At 36.2% G+C, this 22,439-nt stretch overlaps 1 protein-coding gene across 1 annotated transcript in view; it reads right to left on the reverse strand.

Moving 5' to 3' along the window:
- Positions 1–22,439, reverse strand: part of HNF4G (hepatocyte nuclear factor 4 gamma) — a 131,854-nt gene that overhangs the window by 61,213 nt on the left and 48,202 nt on the right. Inside the window, exon 2 of the mRNA XM_059901280.1 lies at positions 13,856–13,912. The gene's annotated coding sequence lies outside the window, so the exon portion shown is untranslated. The remainder of the gene's footprint in view (positions 1–13,855; positions 13,913–22,439) is intronic.

The raw sequence follows: 22,439 nt of genomic DNA on the forward strand, positions 1-22,439 counted from the left end.
AAGAATGGCTGTTCCATACTGCCCTCATTTAAATCTCAGTTTCCTCATCTGTAAAATAAAAAAATTTGGTATATTAATCCCTAAGATCCCTAATGCTTCAAGGTACTAAGATTGCATGATTCTAAGTTTATTGTTCAAAACGTCTAATTGTGTTAAATAACAGCAGCAATTTGAAACATGGCTTCTATTTTCAAGGAGTCAATCTACTTGTGGAGAGAAAAACTGGTAAGGGTAATTAGCATGAATGAGTGAGAAATGAGATTATTCTAACTCTAGGAACTTCTGCGATGCAGAAGAAAATTCCTAATTGAAGAATTGGGTGATCATGATATTAAGTCTAAGCTGGGCTGTAGACAATAAGTAGATTTTGATTGGTAGACAAAAGAAGGCTTTGGGGTAAAAAGAAAGCAAATGATGGATGTTTGAAAGGATGTGTGAGACGTGATTGGACTTTAAAAGTGGTACTATATTAAAGAGGGTTTAGAGAGGTTGAGACAGAAATTTTCAGGTTTGTTTCCAGGCATGACTGAAAGCCATGAAAGATTTTTTTTAAGCAGATAAGTGATAAGTGTACAAATCAAATGACACATTAAAAAATCAAATATATATCAATCCTGGAAATCTTAAATGTGGCAGGTCCTGAAACCAAGGACATGTTGTAAATTTTAAGAATACAAAATAAAGAAAAAAAAAAAAAGAAGGGGTGATCCACACATATAGTTATATGCAAAAGGACAACCCGTCTGTGAGTTGGCAAAAAAGCCTGTCCCAAGGTAAATTATCATGAAGGAAATTAAAGTTTATGAAAATGTGAAATGTGAAAATTATTATTCAGAAAAGAGTGAGTAAACAAAACAATTGGGATACTAGGTTTTACCATTTTTTAAATTGTTGAGATGCTAAGTGGGATTATAAAATTACTCACTTTTTGAATTCACTTTTGGAGAGTGAATTTTCGAAATCAACTTTAAAATTTTAAGCCAGAAAAGGTTTTAAAATTTTTGTTTGTTGTTTGCTTGAATTGGGCCAGGTCCCATCCACAAAGGTATAGATAAGCTGTATGGTTCATGGTTCTGCAAATGAACCACAGTAAATTATTACTAATTTAACTAAAGTATAAAATACTATTATACAGGACTACTATTTTCATGTATTTTGTGTCCCATCTCAGGGTTTAGCTCTACTCTGCACTTAAAAGTTCAGGAAGAAAAGATGGTCAATTCAGATTATTCAAATCTAGTTATTAAAACATAATGAAATGTAGGGGGCTTCCTTGGTGGCGCAGTGGTTGAGAATCTGCCTGCCAATGCAGGGGACACGGGTTCGAGCCCTGGTCTGGGAAGATCCCACATGCCGCGGAGCAGCTGGGCCCGTGAGCCACAATTACTGAGCCTGCGCGTCTGGAGCCTGTGCTCCGCAACAAGAGAGGCCGCGATAGTGAGAGGCCCGTGCACCGCGATGAAGAGTGGCCCCCGCTCGCCGCAACTAGAGAAAGCCCTAGCACAGAAACGAAGACCCAACACAGACATAAATAAATAAAAATAAATTAATTAATTAATTTAAAAAAATAATAATGGAATGTATTGTCAAGGCTCAGGGAGAAAGCATGTTGGGATCTCTGCAAATGGGACAATGAAAGGTACACTTTAAGAAGTAGAAAATTTAAGGAGAAATAATGGGGCAAAGGCTGGTGCTAGAGACAACGCCCAAAGAAAGGATCATCAGATTCATTTGTAATGTCAGGGCCAAGAAGTCCAATATGATGGTGAAGAAACAACAGCTGGAGATTAGGAATCCAGTTAAGATAGAGGCTGTCAATTTATTCATTCATTCATTCATAAGATTAGCAATAAGCCATGAATAAAAATAGGCCCTGTGTAATCACTTTGGGTTCATATCTGATGCTTCTGATCTAAGGTACGGTGGGCAGCTGGCACAGACCTATGGAGAGTTCAGTAACTGTGACAACCTTCAGAATCTGTGTGTAGGCAGCATGACTTAATTCTATGCCTATCAAATACTGTATCCCAATAGAGAAGATGTGGTACATAAATACAATGAAATATTACACAGCCATAAAAAGAAAGAAAGAATGCCATTTGCAGCAACATGGATGCAACTAGAGATTATAATACTAAGTGAAGATTATCATACTAAGTGTTTTTCTCTCAGAGAGAGAAAAACAAAGACCATATGACATCACTTATATGTGGAATCTAAAATATGGCACAAATGAACCTATCTAAAAAACAGAAATAGACTCAACGGACAGAGAGAACAGACTTGTGGTTGCCAAGGGGCAGGGGTGGGGGGAGGGGGAAGGATGGACTGGGAGATTGGGTTTAGTAGATGCAAACTATTACATTTAGAATGTAATATAAATTTTATGTTATGTTGCCTTGGTGAGTTTCAGGAAAAATAATTAACTTTTGAAAACCAATTTTATCTTAAATACTAATGCTTGCAATAAATAAAACATGTATCTTTAAAACTAGATGCTATAAATTTGATTGCTAGCAGTATCTGTGATAGAAAATAATAGAAAGCATGAAAGGCATATATAGAAAGAAATATACCCAACCAGCTCAAAACCTTAATAGTTCTATGATGTAGACTTAATGTGGCTTCCTGTTCTGTAGTTTTAGATTTTACAAAGAATTTTCAATTAAAATTTTAAAACAATATTTTAAAGATTGACTTTGGATTAAACTATCTGGAAAAGTTAATCAATTGCTAATTGTATAGCAATTCATAAGATGGTTATAACTTTGCAATATATAGAACTCTGATTTTCTCTTTCACACAGTCTATTTATTCAATGAAAACCCTTTGGGATTTGGTGTCAAAAGATCTGGACTTGAGGGACTTCCCTGGTGGCACAGTGGATAAGAATCTGCCTGCCAGTGCAGGGGACATGAGTTTGAGCCCTGGTCTGGGAAGATTCCACATGCCATGGAGAAAGTAAGCCTATGCGCCACAACTACTGAGCCTGCGTGCTGCAACTACCGAAGCCCGCGTGCCTAGAGCGCATGCTCAGCAACAAGAGGAGCCACCGCAAGGAGAAGCCTGTGCACTGCAATGAAGACTAGCTCCTGCTCGCTGCAACTAGAGGAAGCCTGCGCGTAGCAACGAAGACCCAACGCAGCCAAAAAAAAAAAAAAAAAAAAAAATCTGGACTTGAGAACTAGCTCCAACATTCTGGGGTGAGTAGATTTTAATAACTGTGTTCCTTTTTACAGAAGATGATTAAAAAGTGTAGAAAATTTGAAAAATGTTAAGATTGTGTGCAAAACATAAAAATTACTGCAGTTCTACCACAGTATTTTTATATATTTTGCAGAATTTAAAATGCTTGTAAATTCATTATTAATAAATTAATATGAAGTTGGTGATATTTCACCATCTTTGACCTACAAATGTGAACATCTAATATAGTTCAACAAGATACGGTTGACTTATTAGTTATATTCAGTGCAACCACTTCCGTAATCAGTGTCTAAGAACTTGGGCACTACATTCCAAGACATCAGGTTTCAATTTGAGCTGTCCACTGACTTGCTATACAACTTTGGACAATTTTCTCTCTCTAAGATTTAGTTTCCTTATCCATAAAATGTAATAGAGATGGCCCCCACTTCATCTTTTTTGTGGAGCCTCAAAGAGATTACGTGAAAATTCCTCAGCACAATGCCTTGCATTCATTCATTCATTCAGTCACTCATTTCTTCAACAAATGCTTACTGGGTTCATACTATGTCCCAGTCTCTGTACCAGGCAGTGAGAAACAAGGCTGATGCAGTTTCTGCTCAAATGAAGTTTACAGTCTAGTAAGGAAGACAGACATTCAAAAGATACTACAAAGTGATTGTCATCATAATAAGTATTAAAGCGTTAGGACAAGATATAACTGGGGTACACACCTGGTCTGAAGTGACCTTGAGGATCAGCAAATGCTTTCCTGAGAAAGTAACATTTAATCTGGAACCTGAAGAAGAAGTAACCAAGAAAAGAGATGAACCAGGAGAATTCAGAGAGGACCCTGAGATGGACAGATACTTTGTGCATTGGATTATTCAGGCTCGGGACTCGGAGATATGTTTCTATAATTGCGGTCATGCACATTAAACATTTCTATATCCTGTTTTTATTCACCTATTATTAACCTGTGAACATTTTTCCATGTTATTAGAAAATGTAACTTGTAATAGTTGCTTAATACTCATCATGAAGATAATATACTTAACCATTCTCCTATTAATCATTTGATTTTTCCTAATAATTCCTATTTTAAGAAATACTGAGATAAAAGTTCATATTTACTTGAGATTACTTTCTCATAATGATATATTGGGTCAAAGGGAAAATACTGTCAATTTTGCCAAAATTTTATTTCATTAAAAGAGTAAAAATTTACCTTCTAAAAGCAGCCATTCACTTGGCTTCCTTGAGTCTTTCTTAACTTAGTTTTGAATCTTTAATAATATCTGTATAACAATAATATTAATAATAGGGTTGTGATAATCCAATGAGGTAATTCACATGAAAGTGTCATCTGCATAGAAAATTGTACTAAGGGGTTAGTTATTCTTTTCATCAATGTTGTTAATTATTATTGGCCAAGTATATCAACATAGAAATAATAGTTCTAAGCAACTATGACTTATAATACTTATTAAGATCTCAGCTTGTTTAATCCTGCAATGGATGTCATTATGATAAATTTTTGAGGGGAATATCTGCTATATGCTTAGTCTTAAAAATATTCTCTACTTTCTATTTAAATACTATCATTTTCCTTAGTTTTAAAGAAAGTAGACCTATCATTGGTAAGCCCAGCTTTAGATCAATGATATTGAACTTCAATGAAAAGTTAAACAGACGACATGGTTTTTAGAGAGAAGATGACTAACGTGAACAATTTAGACTGTGAGGCCACTTGGTGAGATGCAGGGGGCAGTGTAACAAAAGCTGAGGAAGGAAATGGCAGAACTGAAGGAGTCTGAGCAGGGAGGGGCCACGCACCAGCCAGATCTTCCATGGGCAAAACAGGTGGATAGTTTTAACAAGAGAACACCTCTGCTTATTTTGTTAACAGGACTGTTAAAAGTCTGAGCTCTGAGCCACAAAAACCACTTCAAGAATTACATTTGTGTTGGGAAGAGAAAATGAACTTCTCTTGAGTGACTTATTAAGATTAGGGAAATTTTTATTGGATCTAACTGAAATAGATGAATAAATATTTTAATCAATCAACACACTATTTTTAGAAATAGAATCAATTTTATACTTAAGTAAAATGTAACATGATAAACAATGATTTCCTCATAATTGAAAAGTTACCGTTTTATCAACACATCATCTCAAACTTTATAACTAAGCTTGTGCATGTTTGGTTCTCATGTCATTGAGTCAGAAGTGTTTTATCTTCCCTCCTGAATATCCAGTCACTACTGAACACTCTGCTATTTAGTCATAAACAGAATAAGTGATTAGATTACAATTTTAACTGGAATATGAAAAATTAATTGGGAATAACTTCAAACAGGAAACAATAATAAAATGATGGTAATAAATCTGTTATAAACACTATCACTGTTACATAGAGAATTAAAATATGAGTGTTTCAAATTGTTCATATGGTTTAACATTCAAACGTTTTTGATGGGAATAAGGAAGTATGATCACCAGCAGAGCAAGATTTAAAAGAATATAAACTGGGCTTCCCTGGTGGCACAGTGCTTGGGAGTCTGCCTGCCAATGCAGGGGACACGGGTTCGAGCCCTGGTTTGGGAGGATCCCACGTGCCGCGGAGCGGCTGGGCCCGTGAGCCACAATTGCTGAGCCTGCGCGTCTGGAGCCTGTGCTCCGCAAGGAGAGGCCGCGATAGTGAGAGGCCTGCGCACCGCGATGAGGAGTGGTCCCCGCTCGCCACAGCTGGAGAAAGCCCTCGCACAGAAACGAAGACCCAACGCAGCCATAAATAAATAAATAAATAAATACTTTAAAAAAAAGTAAAAGTCTATTAATTTAAAAAAAACAAAACTTCCTTGTTAAAAGACAGGGAGCTCAGAATCAAAAAAAAAAAAAAAAAAAAGAATATAAACTTATCAGTATTCTAGTGTATTTAGTGAGCACTAAAGGAGCTCAGAAAAAGCAGCTGAAAACGAAAACTGCTCTAATACAAATTATCTTTCAAGATTAACACAAGAAGGTTGCTTTAAAACCCTCCCAACTTTCCAGATGAGACTTCTGATTTCTTCTAGGCAACTGGTTAATCTGTCTGCCTCTTCAGTAACTATAGTACAACTGTTAAACTTTCCTTAATCTCCTTCTTCTGGAAGGCATTTATACTATGCTGCAGAACATCAAGCAGGGGATACTGAGGTAAAGAATGGAAGGTTTTACCTTTGAAGATATCCACTTACAATTTGATCATCTTGAGAGCATTGTCACATTGCTCTTGACAGTCAAGTTGGCACTAGTTTCTATCAATATCAGGATTTCAGTCAAGCCTATATAAAAAGGCTGTCTGAACATTTCCAATAAGATTCACTAAATTCTGTTGAACAAACATGCAAGTAAATAGATTGTGTTCGTGTTAGGGGGTGAAAACATGTGTGCATGTATGGTCCAGAGGCGTATACAAGTGGCCATCACATACTTTTTGTTGTTCTGGCACTTTCTGGGCTTTATTTTTGAATGTTTTCCAAAGTTAAAATTTCCATGAAAAATTCAGATGTACAATTTTTATTGAAATATAATCTGATAATATTGATCTTAAATTTCCCTGTGGACGGTATCCAGGAATCCCATTAAGGTTATGCCCTCCTAATGGCCCATGTGCTCTACAGGGAGTACCCTGTCATCCCACCATTATCTTCTCTCCATCCGCCTACCCCAGCTAGCCCCTACAGGAATTAGAGGTGGCAACTCTTCCAATATATGAAAACCATGATAGCACGAAGAACAGGTATGTACCTCAGAAACGATGCTAACATGCTGTTATTGAAATTCCAAGGAAGGAGAGCGTTTCCTGGCTATCACAGAGATAGAGGTGGACCTTGAAAAACAAGAGGATCTGCGACTGTTGCAAAGGGGCAGATGGGCATCCCATCTGGAAAAGTCTGGAACGCAAGGCAGTGGTCATTTGCGTGTTTGATTCCAGCATAGGAATTAGGAAAGAAATGGATCATATAATGTTAAAGGTGGGAGGAATTCCAGAGGCATCTAGTCCAGGGGCTTTTCACATCTTTACTTTCTGGAAGTATTTTCTAAGCAGATTGCAAGCATGTAACCAATAGGTAAAATACAAAGTCAGAATGGCTTAGGAGACTAAAGCGCTCCTGATCTGTAGCACACGGCGGAGCGCTGTCTGAAAACCAGCGACCTAAGTCCATCCCCCTGAGAAAAGAGACTCAGAGAAATGAAGTTACGCGCTCAAGGTCATTATTAGGCTTTGAGAGCAAGAGTCCTTTACTTACTTTGCAGTAATATGTATAACACTGTGAATTACCTCAGCTATATTTTCCGGCAGGGTTCAGGAACAATAACATAACATATTATTCAGATATCACACTTCAATATGAAGAAATTAATAATGATGGGTGATTTTTACCTCCACCTGAATTTTGGTTTATTTTAAATGGTATCTTTATAATTCACTCTTGATTTCACTGATGAAAATGATTTTTTAATGTAAAACTGAAAATCAGATAGAAGACCTATATACTAGCTTATCAAAGCGCAATCATGCTGCAGCATTTGGCCTGAGATTCCAGGTTTGCTCTCTTTGAGACTTTCAACACTCAGTCTGTGGGGATCCATCATGGCTGCACATCTGAACAATCGAAATGTTGTGTCCTGCTCAAAGAAGAGGAGATGATTTTCCCCAAAGTTGAATTTAATTTCACTGTACATATTTGATACATTCCAATCGACCGAGTAAAGCACTGTGTTGTCATTAATTCTCAAAAATTATTTTTATTATTTAGATTAATAAAGTAAAAATTGCCTCATATATTTCATAGATAAGTCAATTATTACTTGTGAGGCAGTTAAGTATGCATTCACTAGAAATTACACTGTTTTCAAATTGCACAGTAGTTTTCCAAAAACAAAACTCTTACCTAAGCACCAAAAAAAGAAAAAAAACTAAAAAGAACATTAGGAATTGAAAAGAATATTATTTCAATGTTTTCCAGCTTATTATAAAATGTTCCTTCACATCCACATACATGATAGTTAAACAAATATAGAATATTTGTCATATTTTCTTTTGTTACCCAGTTTCTGAAACAAAATGTTCATTCAGCAAAAAAGTACTCATACACAGCAAAGCTGTTTCTTTACACAACACATACACACACCAAAAATCATTAAAAACAAGTGACAGAACCTCATTAATGATATAGGCTGGCATTATTTTTTAGACTGACATTACCTCTTATTATTTACTGTGCCGTGAATAAGGATACAGCTCGAAACGGTATCCTCAAGTTCAAATTCTGGTTCCACTACTTGTGTGACCTCAGGGAAATATACCCAAATTCTTTTTGCCTCAAATCCCCTGTATATAAAAATGGAATAATACCTAAATATAACTGAGGAGTAAATATGTTAACACATGTGAACTTTTTAGTGTGGTGGCTGACATTTTTAAAACAATGTGAGTTACTACCATTAGACTGAAACTATAAACAAATGAAAAATTCATATATGTTCTTTTTTCAAAGGAGGAAGAAAAATCCAGACATTCCATATGGATTATAAAACTAAAAAGAATGCAGACTTTAAAAAAATCTTTAAGAAATGCGTAAACCATCATACAATGTTGTTTTTCTTCCCACTCCTTCCTTTCTTAGAGGGGGGAAAAACTGCTGAATTTCTGATACCTTTTGAAATACAGTCTTTAGGTTATTGAAATTGCGTATCTGGAAGAAGAGAAAGTATCAGAGACTGCTGGCCAGTCTCCACAGAGGAGACTACGAAAACACTATCCTCTCCTGAAGACAGAGCACTTGATTCCACACAGTTTGCATTTGAAAATCGCATTATCAGCGAAATATACAAGAGAGAAAAGGTTTGACTTCACCAAATGCAGCTCTTTTTTTAGGTGCATGAATCTGCTGACTGTTCCAGGACAATCATTCCATTTCTTTAGGTAAAACAATCATTTGCCTTCATTCATGAGCAAAGCTGGGAGATACAGTCTGAGAGGTGGATTTATCTCTTAATAGGGGTGGTAGCTTGGAGAGAGACAATTCAGAGAGTTGCATTTGAAAGGAGAATATTATGCTTAACAGATACTGAGGGACAATTCTGTGCTGTGCATTTTGCAAGGCCTTTTTCTCATTTAATCCTAACCAGATTTTATACAGTGATGAGTTACTGCCCCCAGTTTTATAAATGAGAAAACTGGGACTCAAAAGGGCACAGTAACTTGAGCAAAGACACATACTACTCACAATACCAAGATTCTAACCGAAATTTATCTGGTACTAAAATGGATTCTCAGGTCACCACACCACATTTGGAGATTCTAGAGTCTAATAAGCCACTTTCTTTAATTTTTAGAGTGAATTCATAGCTCCTGTGTTCCCAGACTCAACATCTAGCTCTTGTTTAGCTATGAATTTCACTGTCTTCACTGAAAGAAACGTATGTTAAAATCTCTACTGTATAAGACCTGGATTTTGGAATCCATACAACAACAAGTTCTAAACCTTTAGAATGCCTGGGGAAGTCATCTTAGAGCTCTCATATCCATGAGTTCCTTAAAAGGATTTCATCCTTTGTCCTTAGAATCATTTGAATTTCAATATATATTTATGTGAACTCATGAATCATAAGAAATTGTTTTAATAATTTTTATAGTGGTGCAAGTGTTAATACAAATCAAAATGCAAGGTCTAACAGAATAATGAACCCTCAATTTGGTTTCATTTAACTTGGATATTGACCCTACTTTGAATACTTATATACTCAGAAAATAGGTGTTTCTCTCTACCTTGGAATATCCATTGCCTTTCTGCTCCCTGTACGTATGTTTCCAAATTTGGTCACCTGGAAATTAACTGTTCTTCAGCTTCTGTATATATAGAGAAGTGAAGGATTTGATTCTAAATATACATGATGCAATATACAATAGTATTTCTCTTCTCCAGAGTGTGATTTTAACAAACATTTTAGCACTAAAAATCTATGGTTCAAAAGATTAACCTAAGAATCCTTTCAAAATGTAATGGTTGGCTCTGACCTCAGGGAACACAGGCACCTACCAAGTCAAGTGGTTTCTTTTTCTATTTCAGGATAATCTAAAAAAACAAAACGTTTAAGATTCTTGAAGCTAAACAGGCAAACAGTTCTATTTTACCCTACAAACTCTAGTAAAGGTGCTATCAGTAAAACTGACAAGGGTGTTGATAAAGCAAGTAGATTGAGGGGGAGCTTTTTAATTTTATAGCTAAATACGAAGTCTTAAATTTTATTTTGAAATAGATAAGTAAGCCAAATTAACAACCACTACATTAATTAAAACTTTTATGCTTAGTTTTCAAACTAAATCTACTCATGAATATTAGAAATATTCATACTTTGGTGGGTATTAATTAAATTAATATTAATACTTACTCCTCACCCTTGATGTTTCTGTGGAACTGAAGCTGTCTCCTGACCCCAGGCCACCCATTTATTCACCTGACCCTAGAAGAGGTGAAGGGACTTACCTGGTAGGCAAATTTGGGAAGACTAAACTGGGGTGTTTAGCCCCAATCGTGCTCTCTTTCTTCGGGAGCAAACTGCCTACAAGTTCCCACAGAAAGTTACACAGAAAGGAATTCTTACTATCTGAATTCTTGATAAAATATGACATGAATAAATTACAGTATATGCAAAAAAAAAGCAAAGACAAATTTAAAAAATTATGCTTCAATGTGTTATCTTCTCACAAATGCTAAAACACATAACTGGGTTAATTTTGCCAGTGAGTTCAGCCTAAAAAGTGTAAAAAAAACATAAGCCCAATATTGAAGTTGACAGTGAGATATATACTCAAACTCAGAAGTTGAAAAATTTGCATTAGAAACTGAAAGTAAATTAGAAAGTCACATACAAATTGCCAGTTATATACACTTACCACATATTTTAGTTTCTTTTCTATAATAAAAATTGTATTTCTCCAGTTTATTGTAAGTGAAAACTAAGACTGGGAACTGGGCATTATCTTCTTGGCACTTTACAATAAAAACAATAAATGAATAAATAAAAAACCTCATTGAAGCTGAAGGTTTCCAGTGCTCGTCAATATAACTGATCCATGAGCCATTAGAGGTTCATAAAATAAGAAAGCCCAATAAAATAATCATAATCTCACATGTTTATTTAGTTCTGAGACTTAAATGATGGACCTTTGTACCTGACCATGCCTAGAGACAAGTTTCATTACACACACACACTCACAAATACACACACAAACATACTTATGCTCATGTTCTCTATTTCTCTTAATTGTGTAAACTCACATACACATGTTCATGGGACATCAATAAAGCCACCATAGCTTTCCTTTAATAAACAACAAAGGGCTGTTCTTTAGTTTTATTTTAAAAATAAATAATTTAAGCAATGGATTTTTATTTAAATTATAATAATGTATAATTCTTGACCTCTGGATTTCCTCTGAATGGCAGATAAACCCAAACAAAAAAGAAAAGCTTGTCTTAAGTGAACATACTTTGATGCTTTTTAATTATATTTCTAGCATCTGAACTTGTTTCATCATTACCAAGTTCATTTTAAGTAGGTTTTCAGGACATAAAATTCAAGATTCTCTTATGATAATCTTCTTTTTAACCTCCTAACTTACACAAAATATGGTATATATAATTATAATTTTTCAAGTTACAGTAGTGTTTTAGACAAGTTTAGGGTGAATCAAGGGTATGTTTATTACATAGAAAAGTAAATGTTTTTACAACTTAAAAATGTCTCTTGTTAGTAACACAAAATTTGTAGACTAATGTCACATCTTGATTTAAACTGTTTTCCCTGGTTAATCTTCAACTTATAGAAAGCAACGTTCATTAACTCTGTCTTTCTTTAAGTTTCTGTTATCCACAAGCAGTAATTGCTCCCATCCCCTCTGGTCTTAATCACTAGATTTCAGAAGAAAGGAATTATCTTCCTTCCCAGGTAATCTTTTTAAGTAGAATTTTGATGTCTTCTTTTTTTTTTTTTTTTTAAATTTTATTTATTTATTTATGGTTGTGTTGGGTCTTCGTTTCTGTGCGAGGGCTTTCTCCAGTTGCAGCGAGTGGGGGCCACTCTTCATCGCGGTGCGCAGGCCTCTCACTATCGCGGCCTCTCTTGTTGCGGAGCACAGGCTCCAGACGCGCAGGCTCAGTAATTGTGGCTCACGGGCCCAGTTGCTCCGTGGCATGTGGGATCTTCCCAGACCAGGGCTCGAACCCGTGTCCCCTGCATTGGCAGGCAGATTCTCAACCACTGCGCCACCAGGGAAGCCCTGATGTCTTCTTTAGAGTCATTTCTAATCTATGTCTAGAAGCCTTCTCTGTTGACTTGCCCTAGTTGACCACAAAGAATTTTATCTCCTCTCTATTTTAACAAAAACTTTATAACTCTATTATCCTACTTTTTTTTCCTTAATTATTTCTTTTCCTTAGACAGCAGTTTTAAGAAATTGTTTACTATTTAAGCTCCATTTAGTCATCACCCACTCACTTTTTTTTAACTTCTTTCCACCCCAGTTTTGCCAAGAAACTTTTTCTCTACGGGTTGTCACCAGTCAAGGCCACAACTTCCTTACCCTGTGCTGACTCTTTTGCACAGTCCTTGATCTGGTCTCCCCAGTTCCAATTCAATTTACCCATTTCTGACAGATTAATCTTTCTAATCTTTCTAATGTGTAGTTTGGTTAAACCCTCTTAATGTGGAGGGTAGAGACAATGAAGGGCAGAGGATTCTTCTTTTTTTCTTTTTTCCCCAGAGAATTCTTAATGATTCTTCAATAGAAGAATGGATTCTTCTTCCCCTGAATAAACTTTACCTTGGTTAACTATTCTTAACACTTCTGATCGAGCAAAACCATTAAAGTCACTATTCTTCTATAAAGCATTCACATGTCTGCCTCAAACTTTAATATTCTCTTTGTGTAAAACAGTATCTTTCAAACATCTTTAACCATGACCTCCAGTGAGACATATATTTTAAATTGTGACCAAGTATACACAAAATTATACATATGTATTTTATGTCAGTATCACATAAATCTACACAATTTTCATGACATAATGATACTCTGTAACTTTTTATAGGTAAATCATGATCCAGAAAACCTATTTCATCAGCCAGTAATGAAGCACAACCCACTGTTTAAACACCCCTGATCTAGATTATCTAAATCCTTGCTCTTTTTCTAGATTTGATTCAATTATATACTTCATTAAGCCATTCATTCATTCATTCCATTCAAAAAGAACAAGTAATAATCCCCTTTTGGAAGGCAGTCATTTCTGTATGCATTGGGAACAAAATGACAATGAGCAAACAAGTCCCTGCCTTCACGGAGTTTGCCGTGTCCACCCTCAAAGGATAATGATCAACCAAGCTCCTCTCTCTTGAAGTATTTACTTATTCCAACCATTTCATAACTGTATCATGCTACTTTGCATTTCCTCATCTTTTATACCTTAATTCCATCTCCATAAATAGACTGTGATATCCTTCAAGAGAGGAATTTTAATTATGCATATTTTTCATTCTGTACCTTCACGTAGTAAGAGGAACAATAGGGTAAGGGCGAAAAACAACGGAGTTTTATCCTTAGCTCATCACTTACCAGTTTGCACGTTTAGGCCAGTCACTACTCAGCTTCTCTCAAATACGGTTTTCTCATCTGTAAAATGAGAGCATGGGGCTACATCAGCAGTTTTCAAATTCTACTGCACAAAGTTTTCAGGACTCAATGGAGGTTCCAAAGCATGACAATAAGGGGTCTTCACTCAAAAGAGAGGATCTCCATCTCCTGCCTCAAGTAGAGCTTACAATTTTATTTAAAAAATTCTTGATGCTAAAAAAAATGTTAATTTATTAAATCTCAAGATCTTGCAATCAAGTGCTCATCTTGTCTGGAAGTTGAGGAAGAAGAATAAGGTAGGAAGAAAAGAGGAAGAAAAGAGGGATTTTAGGAGGAAGAGAGGAAAGAAGAGAAAATACTTTTAATAGAGTGTACACTGCTATGTTTCAGGAACTGTGTTAGGATCAGTATGTATGTTACCTTATTTTTTCTATTCAACAATTTCACAAGATAGAAATTTATTAGGCCCCTTTTACACACAAGAAAGGAAGGAAAATGAAGTTCAGAAAGGTTAGATAACTTGATCAAGTACCTACTGAAGAAGCAGCGAGGCCAAAATCTGTTCTCTTTCCATTATCCCAAGCTTCCCTTAAAGAAAGCTAACATGGACATTACATTTGTTTTTTTGGTTTTTTTTAAATTTCCCTAGATTTCACCTCACTTAATCCTCACAACTTTGAGGAATATACTTTAGTATTATCCTTATTTTGCCAATTAGGAAACCATGGTTCAGAGAAATGAAAGTGATCTGTCCAAAACCAAATTCAGTGGGGGCAAAGATGGAATGAAATACCTGAATTCATATTCTGTGCTCTTTCCATATACCAAATGGCCTCCTTTACAAGAAAGAAACAGAAACAGGGAAACAAGAAGAGGGAAGGAGGCAGAAAGGATGGGACAGGTGGAGAATTACAACAATTCCACTGCTTACTTAAGAGGGTTAGTGAGTCAGATAATTTAATGGAAAGTACCTGGAAAAATCTGAAATGCTTTATCAAGATAAGTCATCATTATTAACTATTCAAACAGTGTGTGCTAAAGATGACATTTTATATATTTGTAAAATTCCATGTGGTAACTGCAAATATAAAAGAGCTATATAATGAATTAATTACTTAGATATACTACAGAAACTCATATAAAAGAGGGACAATCTGGCACTCTTCAGATTATGATACAAGAATTGGTTACATATGCCTGCTTTCTGTTCATGATGTACTGTCCCTACTGGCAGTAGAATAATTCAAATTTTCAACTTTTCTTGGATTTCATCACAAACTCAATCAAAAGCATGAAAGTCAGTATTTTAATACCCTTGCACCATGTGAAAAATAATAGCATGCTCTACTACCTGAACTCTTAGAGCATTTTTAATTTTGATTGTCTTCCCATTATAGACTGTCAGGACTTAATCAGGAAGATCATCCAAACAAACTAGAATATTATTAAGGTTCCAGCAGTGCAGTAACTCCCTGAAAGTATGAGTGATTAAAAGCCATACAGTTGTGACAAGGACCATAAGGAGATCAGACAAAGAAGTTACATGACTTTAAAAGAAAAAAAAAAAAAAGAGGACTAGAATGATTTAACCCTTTGTATCTTTTACCAGTGTAAAACAGGATCAGTATATATGTTACCTTATTTTTTCTATTGATCTAGAAAAAAAATAAGGTGACATATATACTGATCCTGTTTCTTAACACTATATATGTCATTTCATTTTTATAAAGTTTTTTTTTTTAATACTTTTATAATCAAAAGTAAAGAATCCAAGAAAGAAATTCTGTAATGGATATTCAGGTAGAATGCTGAGAGAACCCCAGAAGACCGCCAACTGTGAGTCAGGCAATGCCTGAGGGCAAAGGTGGCATCTGAACTGGATCTGGAAGGAGACTCGGGGTTTACTGAGTGGAGAAGACAGGAGATGATGGCCAAGGTCGTGAGAGAATCATCTAGAAGAGTAAAGACATAAAGACAGTAAAGGTTTGGAAGTCAGCATTTCACATAGTTTGAGTGGCAGACAGAGGAGAGGAGGTGGAAGCTGGAGGTTTCCCAGGAGAGAAAACATTGAGACCAAATTCTAAAGGGCTTTAGATGCTATCTTAGAGACATTGAGATCTCAGTCAATGCAGAGCCAGGGTCCTAGCAGCTGAGGCCTCCCTCTAAACGTGGGGCATTCTCAGATTTCTTCTCTGTAAGTTGTTTCTTTCCCCACCTGTCTGTGAGGCAAAACTCCTGGTTAAAGATGAAAATTTCTAATGGAGTAAAAATGGAGTGAGGGGATGTGAAAGGTACACTGACAGAGTTGGAAGTGACAGGATCTGTTCACCAGTTGGCTACAGGGACGCGAAAGAAGAAAAACTTGAGGATAAAAGAGAGATCTGGTGATAGGAAATTAAGGAACAGCAGGATTAGGGTAAATAAAGAATTAGTGAAATAACGGTGCATATTGAAGATAAGGTCTCTGAGGAATACTGGTTGGACAGTTTGAAACACGGATCTTATATTCATGAGAGAGACTGAGGCCCTTTCCCGTCTGATTTTCACCACTACTGCAGTAGCATAACTAATTATACATCACTAAAAAGTAAATGAGTAACGTTTTTAATCTTATAAGTGAAACTCTTAAAAAAAAAAAAAAGCTTGTGGAAAACAAACAAACAAGGTCATGTACATCAAGAATATTTGTACTTCTATTCATATACATTCCTCCCAATATCAACTGGATTATTATCCAATTATTCAGTTTCTTGTACTAGGATTATACATCCACACCCTGTGCTATGTAATTTTACAGTGCCTCCCACTGTGGGTGGGATACACTTCCCTATCCCACTCATGTCGGGGTTGGCCATGAAAGTGCTTTGACTAATACAGTGTTAGTGGACATGATGTAACAGAAACTCTAACTGCTTGCATGGCTCGGCTTGCTCTCTCCTGTGCCTGTGATCTGCCACGAAAAGAGCATGTCACTCATTCTGCTGCTCCTTCAGCCTGGACCTCAGGCCTGAAACCTCATCAGAAGCCTGTAATGTAGCCTTAACCCAAAGGAGCCTAGCCTAGATCGGCCACTTTATACCCTCAGGAGTGTAAAAATAAATAAAACATCAATAAGCCACTGAGCATTTTATGATTTTGTCATTGTTGTTATGCAGTATTGTAGCAAGACTTGATTAACATAGCTTTTCCTTTACCTCCAAGTAAACAGAGGGGTATTTTTTTTCCCTTAAAATTGTGGTTTTCTATAAAATGATAATATACTTGTTAAGATACATATATGTGAAATACCCCCATTCAGAAAACCCCGAAGTTGAAGAAAATACCAACAGAGGGATATATCATGTTCATGGATTACCTTACTCAATAAATAAAGGTGGGCTTCCCTGGTGGTGCAGTGGCTGAGAATCTGCCTGCCAATGCAGGGGACACCGGTTCGAGCCCTGGTCTGGGAAGATCCCACATGCTGCGGAGCAACTAGGCCCGTGAGCCACAACTACTGAGCCTGCGCGTCTGGAGCCTGTGCTCCGCAACAAGAGAGGCCGCGATAGTGAGAGGCCCGCGCAACGCGATGAAGAGTGGCCCCCCCGCTTGCCACAACTAGAGAAAGCCCTCGCACAGAAACGAAGACCCAACACAGCCATAAACAAATAAATTAATTAATTAAAAAAAAAAAACACCGCATTTAATAAATAAAGGTTTTTCAACTCTTTGCAAATTAATCAATGAAGTTATGGCATTTCCAATTAAAGTCCAAGCATGATTTTTAGTGAATATTAACAAGGTCATTCTAAATATCTATATGGTATTGAAAAGAATAAGAGTAGCCAAGACAATCTTGAAGACAATGTCTGATTTTATGCATGTATGGTATTTCTTATAGTTTCAAAAAATTAATATAAATTAAAAAATAGAAATAATTATAGAACTAGAAAGAGACCTTAGAGATTAAACATATAATAACAAAAACATGAAATGCACCTGAAGACTGAAAAGTAAGCAATAAAAATATTTCTTATGTGAAGAGCAAAAGTGGAAAGAGAATAAAAAGATGAAATAAAGACAAGAGACAAAGAAAACTAATCTAGGAGGTCCAACGAATAGAAATGAGAATGAGAAAATAAAAAACAAAGAAATGGGAAAAAAGAAATCATCAAAGAAAAAACAAGAAAATATCCCCAAACTAAAGAATGATAATGAGTTTCAAAATTGAACAGGCCCATGGGGATCCCAATGCAAGGAGTGAAAAAAGGCCCACACTCATATCCTTCTGAAATTTTGGGATACTGCATTGTGAGACTTAAAAAATATGTAGAGATTCACAAGGGAAGTTTCCAGGGGAAAAAACTCTGAGACTTTGAGGGGAAAAATAAAATACGGATAAGATAACAGCAAATTTAGAGCAGGAACTAAAACAAAACACAATTCAGGATAAAAACAAACCTGTATGAAAAAGTCAAGGCGCACACGTAAAGCAAATGCAATTTGGAATGACGTCAAGCAACTGAATTAAAAAATAAATAAATAAATAAAAAAAAGAGAGTCCGTTTGGACACGGTGAACTTTTTTCCAAGCATGCCCTAGGTTTCCTGGGATGGGCCTCTATCCAAGAACACAGCACACTAGTTGTGATTCAGCATTAGATAATGTTAGTGGAGTGTCAACACTGTTTACAGGTTTCCAACATTTAGAATCAACATATTAGAAAAAGGAACACAGTGACTGTTATAGAAAGAATGTAAATATAAACAAGCTTGACAATATAAAAGTAAAAGTTTAGCTGACTAAAAAAGTTAGCCTGAGGAGGAAGGAAAATTCGAGGACACGGGTGGAAGTATTAATAACTTGTCTTAGAAAGTGAACTGTATAGACTTGTTGGAAAAAAGAAATAAACTTTAACTACATTATTTTGAGTTATAAAAGTAATCAATAGGGGGCTTCCCTGGTGGTGCAGTGGCTGAGAATCTGCCTGCCAATGCAGGGGACACGGGTTCGAGCCCTGGTCTGGGAAGATCCCACATGCCGCGGAGCAACTGGGTCCGTGAGCCACAACTACTGAGCCTGCGCGTATGGAGCCTGTGCTCCACAACAAGAGAGGCCGCGATTGTGAGAGGCCCGCGCACTGCGATGAAGAGTGGCCCCCACTCGCCCCAACTAGAGAAAGCCCTCGCACAGAAACGAAGACCCAACACAGCCAAAAATAAATAAATAAATTAATTAATTTAAAAAAAAGTGACTAAGAGTTCACAAGTCCTTTAAAAAAAAAAGTAATCAATAGAAGAACAAAACTAAAACTATAAATGTCAAATATTGAAAGGAGGGACGGGGAAAGGTGAGGTAAGCTAAGTGGGACAGATCCTCAAGTTTCACACTGGAAGTCAACTATATCAGTTCAAAGTTGACAGTCATGTGATCAAGAATTGCAGAATAGCAGTCCAAAGAAAAACAACTAAAAATCCACAGGTAGGAGTTGCCCCTGAGAACGTGATGAAAGTGAGGGAATGATAAGGCAGAGATGGTATTTTTGCTATAACTCTCCTAGAACATGAGATTGTGATTTATCTTTTTTAACACCTTTATTGGAGTATAATTGCTTTACAATGGTGTGTTAGTTTCTGCTTTATAACAAAGTGAATCAGTTATACATATACATATATCCCTATATCTCCTCCCTCTTGCATCTCCCACCCACTGTCCCTATCCCACCCCTCTAAGGTGGTCACAAAGCACTGAGTTGATCTCCCTGTGCTATGCAGCTACTTCCCAGTAGCTATCTATTTTACATTTGGTAGTGTGTATATGTCAGTGCTACTCTCTCACTTCATCCCAGCTTACCCTTCCCCCTCCCCATGTCCTTAAGTCCACTCTCTACGTCTGCATCTTTATTCTTTTCCTGCCCCTAGGTTCATCAGAACCATTTTTTTTAGATTCCATATATATGTGTTAGCATTCGGTATTTGTTTTTCTCTTTCTGACTTACTTCACTCTGTATGACAGACTCTAGGTCCATCCACCTCGACAAATAACTCAATTTCGTTTCTTTTTATGGCTGAGTAATATTCCATTGTATGTATGTGCCACATCTTCTTTATCCATTCATCTGTCGATGGGGACTTAGGTTGCTTCCACATCCTGGCTATTGTAAATAGAGCTGCAATGAACATTTTGGTACATGACTCTTTTTGAATTATGGTTTTCTCAGGGTATATGCCCAGGAGTGGGATTGCTGGGTCCTATGGTAGTTCTATTTTTAGTTTTTTTAAGGAACCTCCATACTGTTCTCCATGGTGGCTGTATCAATTTACATTCCCACCAACAGTGCAAGAGAGTTCCCTTTTTTCCACACCCTCTCCAGCATTTATTGTTTGCAGATTTTTTGATGATGGCCATTCTGACTGGTGTGAGGTGATATCTCATTGTAGTTTTGATTTGCATTTCTCTAATGATTAGTGATGTGGAGCATCCTTTCATGTGTTTGTTGACAATCTGTATATCTTCTTTGGAGAAATGTCTATTTAGGTCTTCTGCCCATTTGGGGATTGAGTTGTTTGTTTTTATTGATATTGAGCTGCATGAGCTGCCTGTATATTTTGGAGATTAATCCTTTGTCACTTGCTTCGTTTCCAAATATTTTCTCCCATTCTGAGGGTTGTCTTTTCGTCTTGTTTATGGTTTCCTTTGCTGTGCAAAAGCTTTTAAGTTTCATTAGGTCCCATTTGTTTATTTTTGTTTTTATTTCCATTTCTCTAGGAGGTGGGTCAACAAGGATCTTGCTGTGAGTTATGTCATAGAGTGTTCTGCCTATGTTTTCTTCTAAGAGTTTTATAGTGTCTGGCCTTACATTTAGGTCTTTAATCCATTCTAAGTTTATTTTTGTGTATGGTGTTAGGAAGTTTTCTAATTTCATTCTTTTATATGTAGCTGTCCAGTTTTCCCAGCACCACTTATTGGGGAGGCTGTCTTTTCTCCATTGTATATTCTTGCCTCCTTTACCAAAGATAAGGCAACCATATGTGCGTGGGTTTATCTCTGGGCTTTCTATCCTGTTCCATTGATCTATATTTCTGTTTTTGTGCCAGTACCATACTGTCATGATTACTGTAGCTTTGTAGTATAGTCTGAAGTCAGGGAGCCTGATTCCTCCAGCTCCATTTTTCTTTCTCAAGATTGCTTTGGATATTTGGGGCTTTTGTGTTTCCATACATATTGTGAAATTTTTTGTTCTAGTTCTGTGAAAAATGCCATTGGTAGTTTGATTGGGATTGCATTGAATCTGTAGATTGCTTTGGGTAGTATAGTCATTTCCACAATGTTGAGTCTTCCAATCCAAGAACATGGTATATCTTTCCATCTGTTTGTATCATCTTTAATTTCTTTCATCAGTGTCTTATAGTTTTCTGCATAGAGGTCTTTTATCTCCTTAGGTAGGTTTATTCCTGGGTATTTTATTCTTTTTGTTGCAATGGTAAATGTGTGTGTATTCTTAATTTCTCTTTCAGATTTTTCATCATGATTTATCTTTAAAAATCATTTATATTGGGCTGGCCAAAAAGTTCGTTCAGGGTTTTCCATAAGATCTTACGGAAAAACCCAAATAAATTTTTTGGTCAGCCCAATAAAAGACTGACCCAGGATCCATTTCCCATGAAACTACTAGTTGTACACTTATAATAACAACAAACAATAAAGAAAACTTCATTTTAAAAAACTAAGTACCTGAAATGGAATGAGAAAAAGCCATCATCAGGTTAATGAATTAATTCAAATACCCAAATTTAACATTATAGTAAAAAACAAAGAAAGCAGGCACTGAATACTAGAAAGTAAAAAAGAGAATACTGAGCAGAGGAATATTATTTGTAGACAGTCTACCAGCTAATTGTTTGTTTCCATTTGTTCTAAGGATAAATTTTGTTTTAATTTACCACCATTTCAATTCTAAAGAAATGGCACTAAGAGATTTATCTCAGGTTGTACAGGTAGTAAATGATGGAGCAGGAATTTTTCTGGATCCAACACCATTCCATTATATAATTTATTATATACTATATACAGATTACATAATATATACATATTATATACTATCATCATTTTAGTGATCATTAATCTTACTGATTATAATTTCAGGCTACTAAATTACAATATCAAAATATTAATTTTAAAATACACACACAACTGCAGTATATTTACCTAGATCTACTTTAGCTTCTGTGGTAGGCAGATTAATGGTCTTTCAAAGATGCCCTAATCTCTGGAAGCTATGAATATGTTACCTTACATGGCAAGTGACTTTGCAGATGTGATTAAGGACCTTTAAATAAGGAGATTATCCTGGATAGTCTGGATGGGCCCAGTGTAATTACAAGAGTTCTTGAAATATGGAACAGGGAGACAAGAGAGTCAGAAAAGGAGATGTGATGACAGAAATAAAGGTTAGAGGGACTTCCCTCGTGGTGTAGTGGTTAAGAATCTGCCTGCCAATGCAGGGGACACAGGTTCAATCCCTGATCCAGGAAGATCCCACATGTCACAGAGCAACTAAGCCCGTGTGCCCCAACTACTGAGCCTG

Source organism: Balaenoptera ricei, chromosome 17, assembly GCF_028023285.1.
Source record: "Balaenoptera ricei isolate mBalRic1 chromosome 17, mBalRic1.hap2, whole genome shotgun sequence".
Lineage (NCBI taxonomy): Eukaryota > Metazoa > Chordata > Mammalia > Artiodactyla > Balaenopteridae > Balaenoptera > Balaenoptera ricei.